This window comes from Eurosta solidaginis, chromosome 3, assembly GCF_040869045.1.
Source record: "Eurosta solidaginis isolate ZX-2024a chromosome 3, ASM4086904v1, whole genome shotgun sequence".
Lineage (NCBI taxonomy): Eukaryota > Metazoa > Arthropoda > Insecta > Diptera > Tephritidae > Eurosta > Eurosta solidaginis.
In genome coordinates this window covers 161,973,944-161,988,901 of record NC_090321.1, presented here as the reverse complement: position 1 = coordinate 161,988,901, position 14,958 = coordinate 161,973,944, and the positions used below count along the sequence as shown (strand labels likewise).

Below are 14,958 nucleotides of genomic sequence, written 5' to 3'. Positions count from 1 at the left end.
GTTACGGTGATTTTCGATATATTTTATGCTTTAACACTGATACCAGCAAGAAATGCAGCATTTGCCGCACTGCGATATTCTACTGACAGAGCAAGTATATCTTCATACCGTGGGCAAGGCGATTTATGATAGGTGCAGAATAAAATACTAAAACAAACCGCCTGAGCCATTTCCAAATGAATATACTCCTTTTAAAATTTAATTTTAAAAATCTCATTCTTTTCAGCTGCCATATGTGGCACGCATTTTAATTGGCGCATTTTGATTGGCATCAAAGGAAGGGAATTGTTAGTGCAATCTATCGCAAATCGTTGAAAGCACGCGGCTTCAAGAATCCACGTCCTGAAATACTGAATCTTATGTCCACAGATTTCCATTCATTCTGGAATATACAGCCTTTCACTACACTTTACTTACTCGACACACAATTGGGCGCAGCATTTTAGGTTTTTTTATATTTGGCATTATTCTTATACCCATAAATCGTTGGATTGGACGTTATCCACGTTGTCTCATGTCTGCGAAGGATTTGCGTTTAGCTGCCACAAGTGAAACTATAATTGGTGCAAAGCAAATCAAGGTACATGCGGGGGAATATGTATTCATTGAAAAAATATGTGCCTGTCGCAAAGAGGAAGTGGGTTTGTTGAAGAAACATAAATATTTGGATGCGCCTTGTGTTTACTTTTGTACTACCACACCTGTATTGATGTCCTTTCTGAGTCATGGTAACTCAAGTAAGTTGAATGAAAAACCTATTGTAATGGAGATGCAATCAGCGTATTTTGAACATGAAAATGGCGTAAAAAGATTATAATGATGAAAATCAGCAGCCAATTTTTCGTTTAGAGAGTGTCAACTTGAATGTGAATAAGGTATGGAATATAAGCTTAGATTAAAGTTTCTGCATATATATTCGGTTGAATTTGGGCTAAAACTCATTTGTGGTGCCACAGAACATTTTAGACTCTCTGAATCAAACTTTTTTAATAAAGATTTTGTGTACCAGTGATATATATTTAAATTTTTTAGGGCGATTTGGTATGTCTTGAAGGTCCTGTTGGCGGTGGAAAAAGTATTTTGATCGAAGCTATAGTGGCAAATGTGAATTGTACATCGGGTACAGTATGCGTACACGAACTGTCTTCAGGTATTCAATCCTAACTTCAATTTAGTTTCCGAAGTTTAGTTCATGTTTCTCGATTCAGGTTTCGGCTATGTGCCACAAACGCCTTGGCTACAGCGCGGCACAATACGCGACAACATCAGTTGGGGGAATGTTTTCGATGAACAACAATGCAGAGCCGTCTTATATGCATGTGCGTTGACTGAAGGCTTGGAATTGCTGGGTGGTGACTTAATTGGAATCGGCGAGAACGGACGTACATTGTCGGGCGGGCAGAGAGCACATGTAGTTATCATGATAAAAAAGTATGTCGATTAGAATACTTCGGTCGCTATTGTCGTGTAAACATGGTTTCAGAAAATTTTAAAAACGTCTTATTTCATAAATTGTTTGAACTACTGCTACTTATAAATTTTATTCAAAAACGCCATATCTCAGAATTTGTTTCATATGAAAATGTATTTCATTCGCGCTCAGATAAGGTTTTTCGACACAAATTCTGAGCATTTTTAAAACAAATTCTCAGATATAGTTTTATTGAATAAAATTTATAAGTAGTAGTAGTTCAAACAATTAATGAAATAAGACGTTCTTTTTAAATTTTCTGATACCATGTTTACACCAAAATAGCGACCGACGTATTAGAACACGTTTTAGTTAGAACCAATACAGAAAACATTTCGGGATGGTTTGAAAATTTGTGTATTAATGAGTTTATTCGAAATCAGGTGGTCATGTAAACATTTTCTTTACTTCCACTACTTCAACGGTGTGCTACAGTCGTATTTAGATTACTTTAACTTACATATCTGTATATTTTACTTGCGAACCAAACTTATGTTTAATTATTAGAGTAATATCGATTAAGTTTTTTGGACTTTACCGAATTTGTTGGACTGAATACCTTTTTCTTAAGCTTAGTTTTACTTTCAAAAAAGTTGAATCGAATTTTTTACACTTGCGATAAACATAAACCTGTGAAGAGAAAAATAGCAGTGTCAATTTTCATCAAATTACTTACTTACTTACTTACTTAATTGGCGCTTAACCGTCTAAACGGTTATGGCCGTCCAACAAGGCGCGCCAGTCGCTCCTTCGCTCCGCCAACCGGCGCCAATTGGTCACACCAAGGGAGTTTAAATCGTTTTCCACCTGGTCCTTCCAACGGAGTGGGGGCCGCCCTCTACCTCTGCTTCCATAGGCGGGTTCCGATAGAAACACTTTGCGAACCCATCTCAAAAACGTTTTAAAAAATTTTACCTAAATATGAACATTTTATTTGGGGTTCTTAGAACTTTTTTGAGTATACAGTTTTGTAGCCCAGTCAATTTTAGTATAACAAAGTACAAGTTTTATTTTTATTTTGCATTGATTTTTGAGTATTTTTTTACCGAAAAGTCTTTCAGATTTTCTTTCATAAAAAAACTGTTCCACAATTTGTATAGAAGAAAACCTCAAACACCCTTCAAAAAACCTCAAAAATCAACGAGAATTTTTAGAGACCTATAGCATGCATGTCCTTTGTTATACTAAAATTGATTTTGCTACAAAATTGTATACTCCAAAAATGCATAGAACCATAAATAAGAAATTCAAAATTTCGGTAAATTTTTGCGTTTTTCGAAAACGCTTTCGATATTGTTTTTCATAGCTACAGTTAAAAAAAAAATCATGGAAGTTTTTTCGTGTAGTATCGGAAATAAAAAAAGTATTTAATTGACGAAATTTATTAAGAATTGAGACTGCTATTTTTCTGTTCGCAGGTGTAAGTTCATTATTAAAATGTTTGATGTTTATTAATCTTAAAAACGTGTGCATAAAACACTGCCTTTCATTTTAAATTGCTTTATATGTTAGGAAAGTAAAGTACAAATTAATTTTAATTTCTACTAGAAGTATGATATGTTTAAACGGTTGTTTTTTATGAAATTGGTGGTTTTAAAAAAAGTTAAAAAAGATAGGATCTGTAAATTGCGTTATATTTTATGAAATTGAAGAACGAATTAATTAAAAAAATTACTAAATGTATGAAATGTTTATGCTGTTATGTTATGTTGTTATGAAAGAAAGCGATCGTTTTACGATTGAAAAGTTGCCTTAAAGTTTTAGCTTTTTTTTTTTGTTTAAAAACACATTTTATTTAGCATTTAGTATTTTTAATAATAGCGCATAACTATACAGATGAACCGTTTCTTTGCAGAGTGTCACAAGTACATTTTTATATGTATCGAATTATTTAGATTGATTATAAACAACCGGTAGAGGTAGGTTACTCTATATAGAGTTCAGTGTGGATTATAAACATGTTCAATTTTACGATTATTTTATTATCAACTGGACTCATTTCAGTATTATTATTAACAAAAAACTAAAATCAATGATTTAATTAACTTTTTTCGAAAACAGTTTTAAGAATGCTTGCTTGAATGGAAATAACTGTAGCTTACCAAAATTGCAATAAGTTCAATGATTTCGAAAATGTACTTGTGCCAATTTCAACAAACGGTTCAAATATTGTATCCACATTAGAGATATACGCCGCCGATAAACGCCGCCGCCGTGGTGGACAGTCGAACTAGTATGAAAACTGAAGCTACGCGGTCATCTATAATGAGCTCTTATATCATAAGGCCGGAAAACAGCAGTTAACATCTTTCAACTTAAAATCGGTCGACTTTCATTCTCAAACATTGTTTCGATTTAACGAAGACTATAGAAATCAATGTTGTGAACACAACCGTCTGCAAACTTTGGTCTATATATTAAAATTTTATCCAGGGTCCTTGTAAAATTTTAATTATGTATATGCGCCGAGGATTATACGATTTTCACCCATGAGTTACGCAATGATATCAACTTAGACTGCTTATGATTTCGAGGGCGGCATCTTTGGCCGAATAGGCACTCCCAACGTTTCAAGGTCTTTCTCTGGTGTAGATCGGCAAGCATAGCACGACAAAAACATCCGTTAGAAAGTCTTCGGAGCTACACCTAGAGCTTCTAGGACAGTGACGCCGACGAAGGTATGAGTTCGAAGCCGCAGTCCTATAGCTTCTGTGATTTCATATGATGTGAGGGTCAAGAAGTGTGGTAGCGACTGGTGGTCGGGATTGCTACCGTTCGCACATCGGGAATACCGGAGTACGCCGCCGCCGCCGATAAAAGGATTGGCGTAAACCTCTAATCCACATATACTTACGTAGTTGCTAACTAATTTTAATCTCTTATTTAAATAATTATATGGGACTGCATTTATTACAGTTTATATAATGTTATTTAATTTTATTTTCTGCTTATCATTTTTGATTCATAACTCATTAGTTTAACAGCAAGATAACTTTAAAATATACAAATATAAGTAGGTATATGGGTATAAATTTTTTTCGTTATGCAGTTTTTCATAATTTTATAATTTTTTGTAAGGCTTGGCAACTTTATGTTTAATACCTTCCACCGCACCTTTGCACGCACTATTTACGATATTTTTGAATGTGCCTGTGTGTTTTGCTCATTTTCTGCAAAGAAATATAAAAAGACATATAAAACATAAATCGAACTTGTAAAAGATTGCTTTGTATGTGGTAATGAGCGTTTCTTTGTCTTTTCCCCAAGTACTGCCAGCAAGGGATTTGTGGATTTTATTACGGCTCTGGATTTTCGGAACAATTGCGGCTGCGTGCTCACCAAAGTGTAGATCTTGATCAAACGTCACACCCAAGATTTTGGGGTGTAGGACAGTCGGTAGCATAGTGCCATCGACGTGGATGTTCAAAATGGTCAACATCTGGGACGTCCATGTTGTAAATAAGGTCGCGGCGGATTTAGTCGGTGATAATGCCAGGTTTCGCGAGGCGAAAAAACTGGAGAGATCAGGGAGGTGACCGTTTATTCTGTTGCAAAGTTCATCGATATTTGGGGCCGGGCCTGCGATTATTTCCAGTGAGTACGCCGCTGATATCAGGGCGGTATCCACTGGGGCAACAGGTGAGGCGCAGACTATGGGACGTCCTAGGACGTGAACAGCAAGGAGCCACAAAAGATTTATAAAAGTTACGTGGTCGTTTGGTTTTGGGGTCTAGCCCAGAACAACCTGTCCGATGAAACCATCCCTTACACGAGACACACTGACAAGAGTATGACCGTCCTAAAAAGATTCTTTTCCGGCGGATGCAGCAAAACCATTTCTCAGGAACGGGGTCGGGAGACAGACCCGGATTGGGATCCGATACCTTCCCGGAGCAAGAGAATATGGAGCAGTCCCGCTGCAAGGAGCTGCTGGGAGGATGACAATTTGTGGGAGGGACGCAACAAATTAAATGGGGTTACACTGAAATGGCAGTCCTTGGTCGGGAAAAATCCCGAGTCGCTCCGGTACATAGAACCGACGGCCTTGGGAAGCGATTAAACAAGGGGTGCCACAGGGTGGTGTCCTATCCCCACTTTTGTTTAATTTCTACATATCTAAGCTACCTTCACCATCGGAAGGAGTCACAATCGTTTCCTACGCCGATGACTGCACAATAACGGCCACAGGCCCAGGCCCACAGATCGATGAGCTATGCAATAGAATAAACGGCTACCTCCCTGATCTCTCCAGTTTTTTCGCCTCGCGAAACCTTGCATTATCACCGACTAAATCATCCGCGACCTTATTTACAACTTGGACGTCGCAAATGTCGACCATTTTGAACATCCACGTCGATGACACTACGCTACCGACTGTCCTACACCCCAAAACCTTGGATGTGACGTTTGATCAGGATCTACACTTTGGTGAGCACGCAGCCGCAATTGTTCCGAGAATTCAGAGCCGTAAAAAAATCCTCAAATCCCTCGCTGGCAGTACCTGGGGAAAGGATAAAGAAACGCTCATGACTACATACAAAGCAATTAGCCAGCCGATTACGTGCTATGCGTCACCCATATGGTCGCCAAACCTAAAAATTACCAACTGGAAGAAGCTACAGGCCTGCCAAAATAATGCTCTCAGAATTGCCACGGGCTGTCTTTTTATGTCCCCAGAACACCATCTGCATAATGAGGCGAGAATACTCCCCATCAGGGAGAGAAATGAGATGCTAACCAAACAGTTCCTGTTGAATACCCAGAAACCTGGGCATCCTAACAGACATCTGATTGATGAGCCATCACCGCCTAGGGACTTAAGGAGTCATCTCCGTAAGCATTTTGAGGAAATACGCACCTGAGAACTCAGCCGTATGAAGCAAAAAAACATAAGCAGGACCTTGGTGAACTCCACAAACAGGCGTCGGACCTTTATGCCGGGAATTGCCCGGTGAATCCAGTACTCAGGGAACAGTACCCAAAACTAGCGGAAGAGGAACGCATACTCCCCAGGTAAACGCGAGTCACTCTGGCTCAACTTCGTTCTGGAGACTGTAACAAGTTAAACTTTTACATATCCAGAATCAACCCCGACATACAAAATGTATGCCCCGCTTGCAATGTGTCCCCACATGACACCAACCATCTCTTTAATTGTAATGTGGAACCAACGCCTCTAACACCCCTTTCATTATGGTCCACCCCTGTCGAAACAGCAAGTTTCCTTGGACTCCCGATGGATATTGATGACAATTTGTGATCGGTCGCAGCTATTAGGTGGGGCGAAACATTGCTACAACAGCAATAACAACAACCACGTCTATACGGGGCAAATCCTCTTACAATCATGAATGTATACACAACAATCCCCTATCAAATTATCCACAATACCTTTGATGAGTGTTTAAACAGATTTGTTATTTGTATGTGGAATAAGGCACCGAAACATATGAAACTAGAAAGATTAAAGGAAGATGTCAAATAGCGATATACAGTCAACACTTTTGTATAAAACTATTCTATAACGGCAACGTCCCGACGACATGGATGTTTATTGAATGAGTTATGCTAAAAAAGGAAGTTTTATTCAAATTTTTTCACCTCACCACCTACCAAGTAGTCGATTACCTCTTATAAGTACTTTCCTAGGTATCGTATACATGGACACAGTATCGAGGTAAGATTACTCTTGTCAAATTTTGCCCCGACAATTTCAAACTTCTATGATTCGATTTAAAGATTTGCAGCTCTTGGCACTTCTAAGTTCCAATATAAAAATTCCCCAAAAAATATATTTGATGTTGATAATATTGCATTCCGCTAATAAATTGCCTTCTATAAAAAGTAGCAGTAAAGAGTAGTTTCCCTCGATACTTGTTTGGAATCGATTCCTTGATTATTTTGAGGGGAGATTAAGGAAGTTTTGCTAGTATGGACAATTATTTGTCGGATAAACACATTGTACCAGCCCGATTGGCTCAGGAAAGAAAGACATGCCTACCGCCGGAAGAGTTCTAAGCACCTTAACCAACTGGGAAATCTCACAAAATGTCCTTATCGTTACAATAACGCTCGCTTATCGTTCACAACTTTGAATATAGTTAATTTAGCTTCTGTGAATAAGAGTTAAAAAAAAAACTCCCTGTAAATAGTACGGTTATCAAATGCAACTTCATACAACCGCTAATGGCATTCCCAGTAATTAGGTAAATTCCCGAAGGCAACAGTATCCAATTTAGCAGTGTATTCATAAAAGATCTTTTTCTCTACTTACATGTTCGCCAAAACTAAATATTTTAAGCACGTTGTGCGTCGTGGGGAGCCAGATTCATCATAGTTTTTGAATGCTTCGAAGAAATCAGTATGCGCTTTTTCAAATTTCCCTAGCTATGTGGATTTGTAGATTACTTAAGTCTGTTCTGTGCTAATTTCCTTCAATTAAACGAGCTCTGAAGTGACTCAAATTTCGAGTTATGGCAGCAGTCCTTCGGCTACTAAATCAGCATACGAAACAAATTGTTTTTTACATTTGACCCACCTAGGATCATGAGTTCTACAAGCTGAATCCGAAGATCTGTTCAATTCGGGCCTCACATACTTTCACATAAATTCAAAAACACCCGTTAAAAATCTCAATATTTTTACCACTTTTCAGTACCTTACTAGAAATCTTGGGCATGTTCTCGGTAAATATGAAAATTCATAGAACACGTAGGTGTATGCGCGCGTTTGACAAATGAATTAAATACGTACATTCTTACGGGATGGACTCCATATCCACGCACGTACTCGCACGTAGACGTATGAAAATGCGTTCGAACGGATCAAAGTAGCATTTTTTCTACTTTCGTGCGTGTAGCAGAATACAGCACGCTGTTTTTCATAGCAGCTAGCGTTGTTTAGTTCTTTTAAGTATCCATAATTGATTTGCGGTGAATTTTTGCGACTTTGTAAGTATTTTTGTGAATATTTATTTGTTATGCAAATATGCAAATATAAATTTTTTGCTTGTATTTCATTATTTATAAAAATTCACCAATTTCAACCGCGCGCGACTTGTTGTTGTATTAACACTGCTTCGCCCCATTCAATGGGCACGACCACTTACAAATTGTCATCAAAATCCTCTAACGGGATTCCAAGGAATCTGACTGTTTCAAAAGGGGCGGACCACAGGGAGATGGGTATTAGAGGCGTTGGTTCCACATTACAATTAAAGAGATGGTTGGTGCCATGTGGGGACACATCACATGCAGGACATACATTACGTATGTCGGGGTTGATTCTGGACAAGCAAGAGTTTAACCTGCTACAGTATCCAGAACGAAGTTGGGCCAGGGTGAATCGTGTTTCCCTTGGTAGTGTGCTTTTTTCTTCTGCAAGAGTAGGATATTGCATATTAAAAACGGGGTTCACTGGGCGCGTCCTGACAAAGGCGTTTACCGATTCTGTGTGGATTTGGCTAAGGGCCTGCTTATGCTTGCCTGGATCAAACGGCTGTGTTGGCAGGTGCCGGTTCTCGTCATAGTGCTTTAGGAGATGTTCCCTTAATCCCCGTGGAGGCGGTGCTAAATCAAGCTGTTGTTTGCTAGGATGCCTGGTTTGTGACAATTAAGCAAGAACTGTTTGTTCAGCATTTCGTTGTGGTCTTTAATATTGAGCTCTTTGGGCTCACTATGTAGATGGTGTTTGGGAGTCATAAGGAGACATCCGATAGCAGTTCTGATTGCAGAAATTTGACAGGCCTGTAGCCTTTTCCAGTATGTATTTTTAAGACCAGGCGACCAGACTTTTGACGCGTAGCTCTTGAGCGTCCGGCCAATTGCTTTGTACGTGGTTAGCAACGTTTCTTTATCTTTTCCCCATGTGCTGCCGACAACCCACATGAGGATTTTCTTGCGACTTTGTACTTTAGAAACAATCTCGGTGGCATGAGCCTTGAAGGTTAGAGAATTTTATAATATAAAGGGTTCTATAAATATTTTGTAATTTTAAGAAGCCTACACTCAAAGAAAAAATCGTTCTAAAACGAACGAAACAAGTTCAAAATTAAGAACATTCGTTGACAAAAGTCTGTTAAGTACGTTTTTTCTTAACTCGTGGCCGATGGGTTTGTTTTAAGAACAGTTTTCCCAAGTTTGGTATTGATGTGTGTGTGTAATTCCAGTGACAGGTTGAAAACATGTGTTAGTTATTTTATTCCCTCATCGCCAAGGTGTTTAAGCATTCGCATGGCTATTCCGTCGGGGCCTATCGACTTGGAGGGCCTGGCCTTACGGGTGGCTGCTTCAACATCTGTGGGGGTGATGGTAATGGGTGGGACATCGTGTTTATGTTTATGGGCTCGTCTGTTAGGACGACGTCTGGATTTGCCTACAGAAGAATGCGTTATAAATTGTTAGCAAAAGCCGCTCGCGTATTTCTTCAAATCAGATAAAGTTTTATCACCAAGGGCTATAGATATTTTATCGTTGTGTTTAGTAGGATTTGACGGTTGACCACAATTTACCAATACCCGCAGAGAGGTTACCGTTCTTTAGGTGCTCCTCCCATTTGGTCCTTTTATGTTCATTTACCAGCCACATGATATCCAAATTAACACTCCTAATAAGGGGTTCCCTAGGGTTCAGGTGTCTCGCACGGTCACGTTCTCTTGCTAAATTTGCGGCTTCGGTCGTAAAATGCGGTATGATTTCAGGTATTCTAAAGGCCGGGATGAAACGTGCAGAAGCTGAAGCGATGACCTTGCGGAACGCACGCTCGCCTTGCCGGACATCGGTCGGAACGGGAAAAGCAGCAAACGATTGGTTTGTAAAGGTTGTGTAGTTTTTCCAATTGGCTTTTTTAAAATTAATGAAATTCCGCTTTTCAGAGGTGATAAAATTGTCAGGTCGCTCAATTGAAAGGAGTATGGGCAGGTGATCAGAAGTTAAAGTAAGAATCGGTTGCCATTCAACGCAATTTATGAGCCCTGCACTGACGATTGAGATGTCAGACGAGCTGTGACAATTACCTGCAATTCTGGTGGAGGCATCGCCGTTTATCGTGCAGAAAGTGGTATTGTCTATTTGCTCTGCTAGCTGCCTGCCTCTGCTGTCTACTGGCAAGCTGGAATGCCAGAGATAGTTGAAACCGCCAAGGATAAGACGGTTTTCGCCACAGAGTAGCGTACTGATATCAGGGCGATAGCCACTGGGACAGCAGGTTGCAGGGTGAATATAGATGTTAATTATTTTTAGGTCAACATCGCCTGACCGGATGGTTATGCCTTGACTTTCTTAGGCATTATCCCTGCGGCTGATGTTAGGTTGATATAGACTATATTGCACGGTGTGATGAGTGATAAAGGCAAGGCCACCACCATTACCCCTTGTGCGATCTTGTCTATGAATGTTATAGCCATCGCAAGTTCTGAGGTCCGATATGGCAGTTAGCTTTGTTTCTTAAATTGCAGCAATACGGATATTATTTTTATACTCAGTTGAGCAGAGCTCACAGAGTATATTAAGTTTGATTGGATAACGGTTGGTTGTACATATATAAAGGAATCGAGATAGATATAGACTTCCATATATCAAAATAATCAGGATCGAAAAAAAATTTGATTGAGCCATGTCCGTCCGTCCGTCCGTTAACACAATAACTTGAGTAAATTTTGAGGTATCCTGATGAAATTTGGTATGTAGGTTCCTGAGCACTCATCTCAGATCGCTATTTAAAATGAACGATATCGGACTATAACCACGCCCACTTTTTCGATATCGAAAAACCGAAAAATTGCGATAATTCATTACAAAAGACAGATAAAGCGACGAAACTTGGTAGATGAAATGAACTTATGACGCAGAATAGAAAATTAGTAAAATTTTGGACAATGGGCATGGCACCGCCCACTTTTAAAAGAAGGTAATTTAAAATAGCAACAGCGTACGGTTGATGTGGACTGCTGAGCAGCGTCGCTGCTAGAAGGTGGCGGAAGTACGTTTGAGAGTGAACCGCGAGACTGGGAGCCACAAAGGTTTTATAGAAATTTCGGGGGCGACGAACGTTGAGTTCTAACCAAGAACAACCCGAACGATGCAACCATCTTTTACACGTGACACACTGACAAGAGTATGACCGTCTGAGATAAATCCCTTTCCGACATATGCAGCATAACCAGATCCTGGGACCGGGGTTAGGTTCAATACCTTCCCGAGTCGATCCGGTACGAAGAACCGGCTGCCGTGGGAAGCGCGCGCTACTTCGAATTGTCAATGTGTGCATGTAAATGCGTAGGTACTTAGGGGGTGGTGGGTTTTTTCGCACAAAAACGTTTAGAAACGCCCATGTAGGCACACGTCTACGAGTTTCGCTATAAATCGTACTCAGATTCGGATACAACACGTCAATCAAATGTGCAGTGGTCAAATTAACAGACCACCTTTTATTTTTTGTGTGCCGTTGTTATCAGAGCTTGTATACAAACTTTTGTATGGATAACTAACTGGTTGTGGTTAGAGAAAGCTTAGTTAAACAACTTATAAAGAGCTTTTGTAATTTTAGATATGGCATCACTTTGACAAGGACAAAGGAATATAAAGAAGCAAATAATATAACAAAATTCCAATACACAAAGAAAGCCACGAAGTATAACTACAAGTAATACATGAAAGCTTTGAAAGCTCACCAAATCGTTGAAATATATGCATTTCGCAGCAATGTATCAAGAACAGTCCTTTACAACACCTAGAAGAGAACTGAAACTGGATAAACGAATATTGATTGACGCGTAATAAATTTGGTTTCAAGTGCAAATTTCATTCTTTGATTAAAACAAAAATACTTTTAAGAAATGTAAAAATTAATACAAAATTTAAAAAAGCACGAAATATATTCTACATTGTTTTTGACGAGCCTTAAGTGTGAAGTATCTAAATCAAATATCCTTGCTCTTCATATGTATTCACATATATATATATATATATATGTACATATGTATGTATATGTTCACCTTTACATAAGAGAACAAATAAGAACAACCAATAACTGCCTTCAGCTGTAATGACTAAGCAACATTTAAAAAAGATAAATTTTTGGTAAGTGGATATACATTAGAGATATACGCCGCCGATAAACGCCGCCGCCGCTGATTTTGGTCGTTTTTCGCACGCCGCCGCCGAATGTCAAAAATATCGGCGTGGCGGTGGCGGCGGCGTCCGGCGCGTTGCTATATTTGCTCGCTTAAGACTGTTTAGGCCATTTATTGTTCATGTCAAAAATTGATCGGATATGGTCGAAAGTGGTATCAACGAATGCGCAATTGGTCGGGTATGGTCGAAAGTAGTATCAACAGATGCGCATCACTGCCAGTTATAAGAAACTAATTGCGAAATTTAACTCTTTCTAACCGTTCAAAAGCTATTTAAAAACACAGGCACCTTCAATGCTAGCTTAACACGGACTTTGCATCACCCATTTCGCCAAGTTATTAAAACAAAACACTAAAAGAAAAGTTATATAATAAATTTATATGCTCACTTTGCAATTTTTTTTTTTTTTCAAAAAATTTATAATGAACAATGAATTCAAATAAAAAAGCAAAATACGGTTCCTTTTACAAATCTGATTAAGTAGGCACATATATTTACAAGGTGAGGCTTTGTCCTTCGCAAGAACACTCAAAGTGGTGAAGTAAAAGCTTTCCCAAGACAGTCGAACTAATGACCGTGTGTGCTACTAACCTTACGAAGTGAACAGTCAAATTAGTCTGAAGCTACGCTGTCATCCATAATGAGCTCTTATATATAAGGCCGGAAAACAACAGTTAACATCTTTCAACTTAAAATTGGTCGACTTTCACTCTAAAATATCGTTTGGATTTAACGAAGACTATTGAAATCAATGTTGTGAACACAAACGTCTGCAAACTTTGGTCTACATTTTAAAAATTTTATACAGGGTCCTTGTAAAATTTTAATTATGGAGATGCGCCGAGGATTATACGATTTTCACCCATTCCGCAATGACATCCACTTAGACGAGGGCGGCATCCTTGGCCGAATAGTCACTCCCTAACGTTTCAAGGTGCTTCTCTGGTGTAGCTCGGAAGCATAGCTCAACAAAAGCATCCGTTGGAAAGTCTTCGAAGCTACGCCTAGAGTTTCTAGGAAAGTGACGTCGACGAAGGTATGTGTTCGAAGTCGCAGTTCTATAGCTTCTGTGCTGGCATATGGGGTGATGGTCAGAAGGCGAGGTATCGACTGGTGGTCGGGATTGCTACTGTTCGCACATCGGGAATTGTAGCTCTTAAAAACAGCCGAAAAAACTGGAGGCGCCCTGTGCCACGAGAGTCATGAGTATTAATAGACCATTAATAGCAACCGTAAGTCGCCTTCGTGCGTGACCGCCAAGACGCCACAAATGATTTAAAGAATTTGTGTTCGCGACGATTACTAGGAGTCAACCCTAGGTGAAACTACGCTATGAACGACATATACAGACAAAATTGTGACTATTTTATGTATCTCTATTTCTTTTCAGCAGATGCAGCAGTACCAATTCCAAAGACCGGGGTTAGTTTCGAAGCGTCTCTGGAGTAAGTGAACGAGGAACAATTCCTGAAAATTTTTGAATTGTCTGCGAGATCTTGAGGAAAACCCCCGGATCTTTCCGAAACGGTTAACACGTTGATTTCCTTAAATACATACATTTTTTTAAATAGAAATATCAAGTTTTTAAAGTAAGAACACCGGCGTAAGCCGTCGCCGCCAGTATATAATAGAGCCTACGCCGCCGCCGCCGATAAAGTGATCGGCGTAACCCTCTAATATACATACATATCTGCATGGATTGCTCCCAATTTCAGTATTGATAACATCTAATATAGACTTTGATCGAATTTCAAAGTAGAACAGAATACTTCCAAGAAAGAACGAATATGTAGGAGTGATGATTCGTGCTGCCGTTTTGCTTATCTTTAGCCAAACTTGCTATGGAGAGTGTAGTTGAGCAATACATTCAGCTCAGTCCGAATAAGGTATCACCTGTCTGATACTACTTAAACGAGATTTTGGAAAAGTAAATCGATACTGGTGAATATATATAGCTCCAGAAGCGGAATTAATCAGCTTAGGAAATGAGTTGGATTGCTTGCGTGCACTGATGATATTGAGACGAGCCACCGTGGTGTGGTGGTAGCGTCCTCCGCCTATTACACCGAATATCCTGGTTTTACGCCCCAGGCAAAACAATATCGAAAATTTAGAAACAAGTTTTTTCAATTAGAAAAAAGTTTCTCTAACCGGGTTCGCCACTGGGCAGTGATTCGGCAAATACTCCGAGTGTATTTTCGCCATGAAAAGCTTCTCAGTGAAAACTCATCTGCCTTGCAGATGCCGTTCGGAGTCGGCATAAAACATGTAGGCCCCGTCCCGCCAATTTGTAAGAAAAATTAGTAGCAGCATAATGCAAATTGGAAGAGAAGCTTGGTCTCAAAGCTCTTCGGA

The 14,958-nt window shown here is 39.4% G+C and overlaps 1 protein-coding gene and 1 long non-coding RNA gene across 6 annotated transcripts in view; both read left to right on the top strand.

Annotated features, from left to right (window-relative positions):
• Positions 1-239: 239 nt before the first annotated feature.
• On the top strand, positions 240-1,492 carry LOC137246724 (uncharacterized). The gene is made up of 3 exons (XR_010951667.1): positions 240-875; positions 1,033-1,150; positions 1,209-1,492. It is a non-coding gene; the product is annotated as an uncharacterized lncRNA (long non-coding RNA).
• A 10,718-nt stretch (positions 1,493-12,210) lies between these two features.
• LOC137244509 (uncharacterized protein DDB_G0283357) overlaps positions 12,211-14,958 on the top strand; it is a 53,824-nt gene continuing 51,076 nt past the window's right edge. For 4 of the 5 annotated variants that reach the window (XM_067773575.1, XM_067773576.1, XM_067773571.1 and 1 more), the window contains exon 1: positions 12,211-12,549. The gene's annotated coding sequence lies outside the window, so the exon portion shown is untranslated. The remainder of the gene's footprint in view (positions 12,550-14,958) is intronic. The other variant, XM_067773573.1, reaches the window with a different exon arrangement.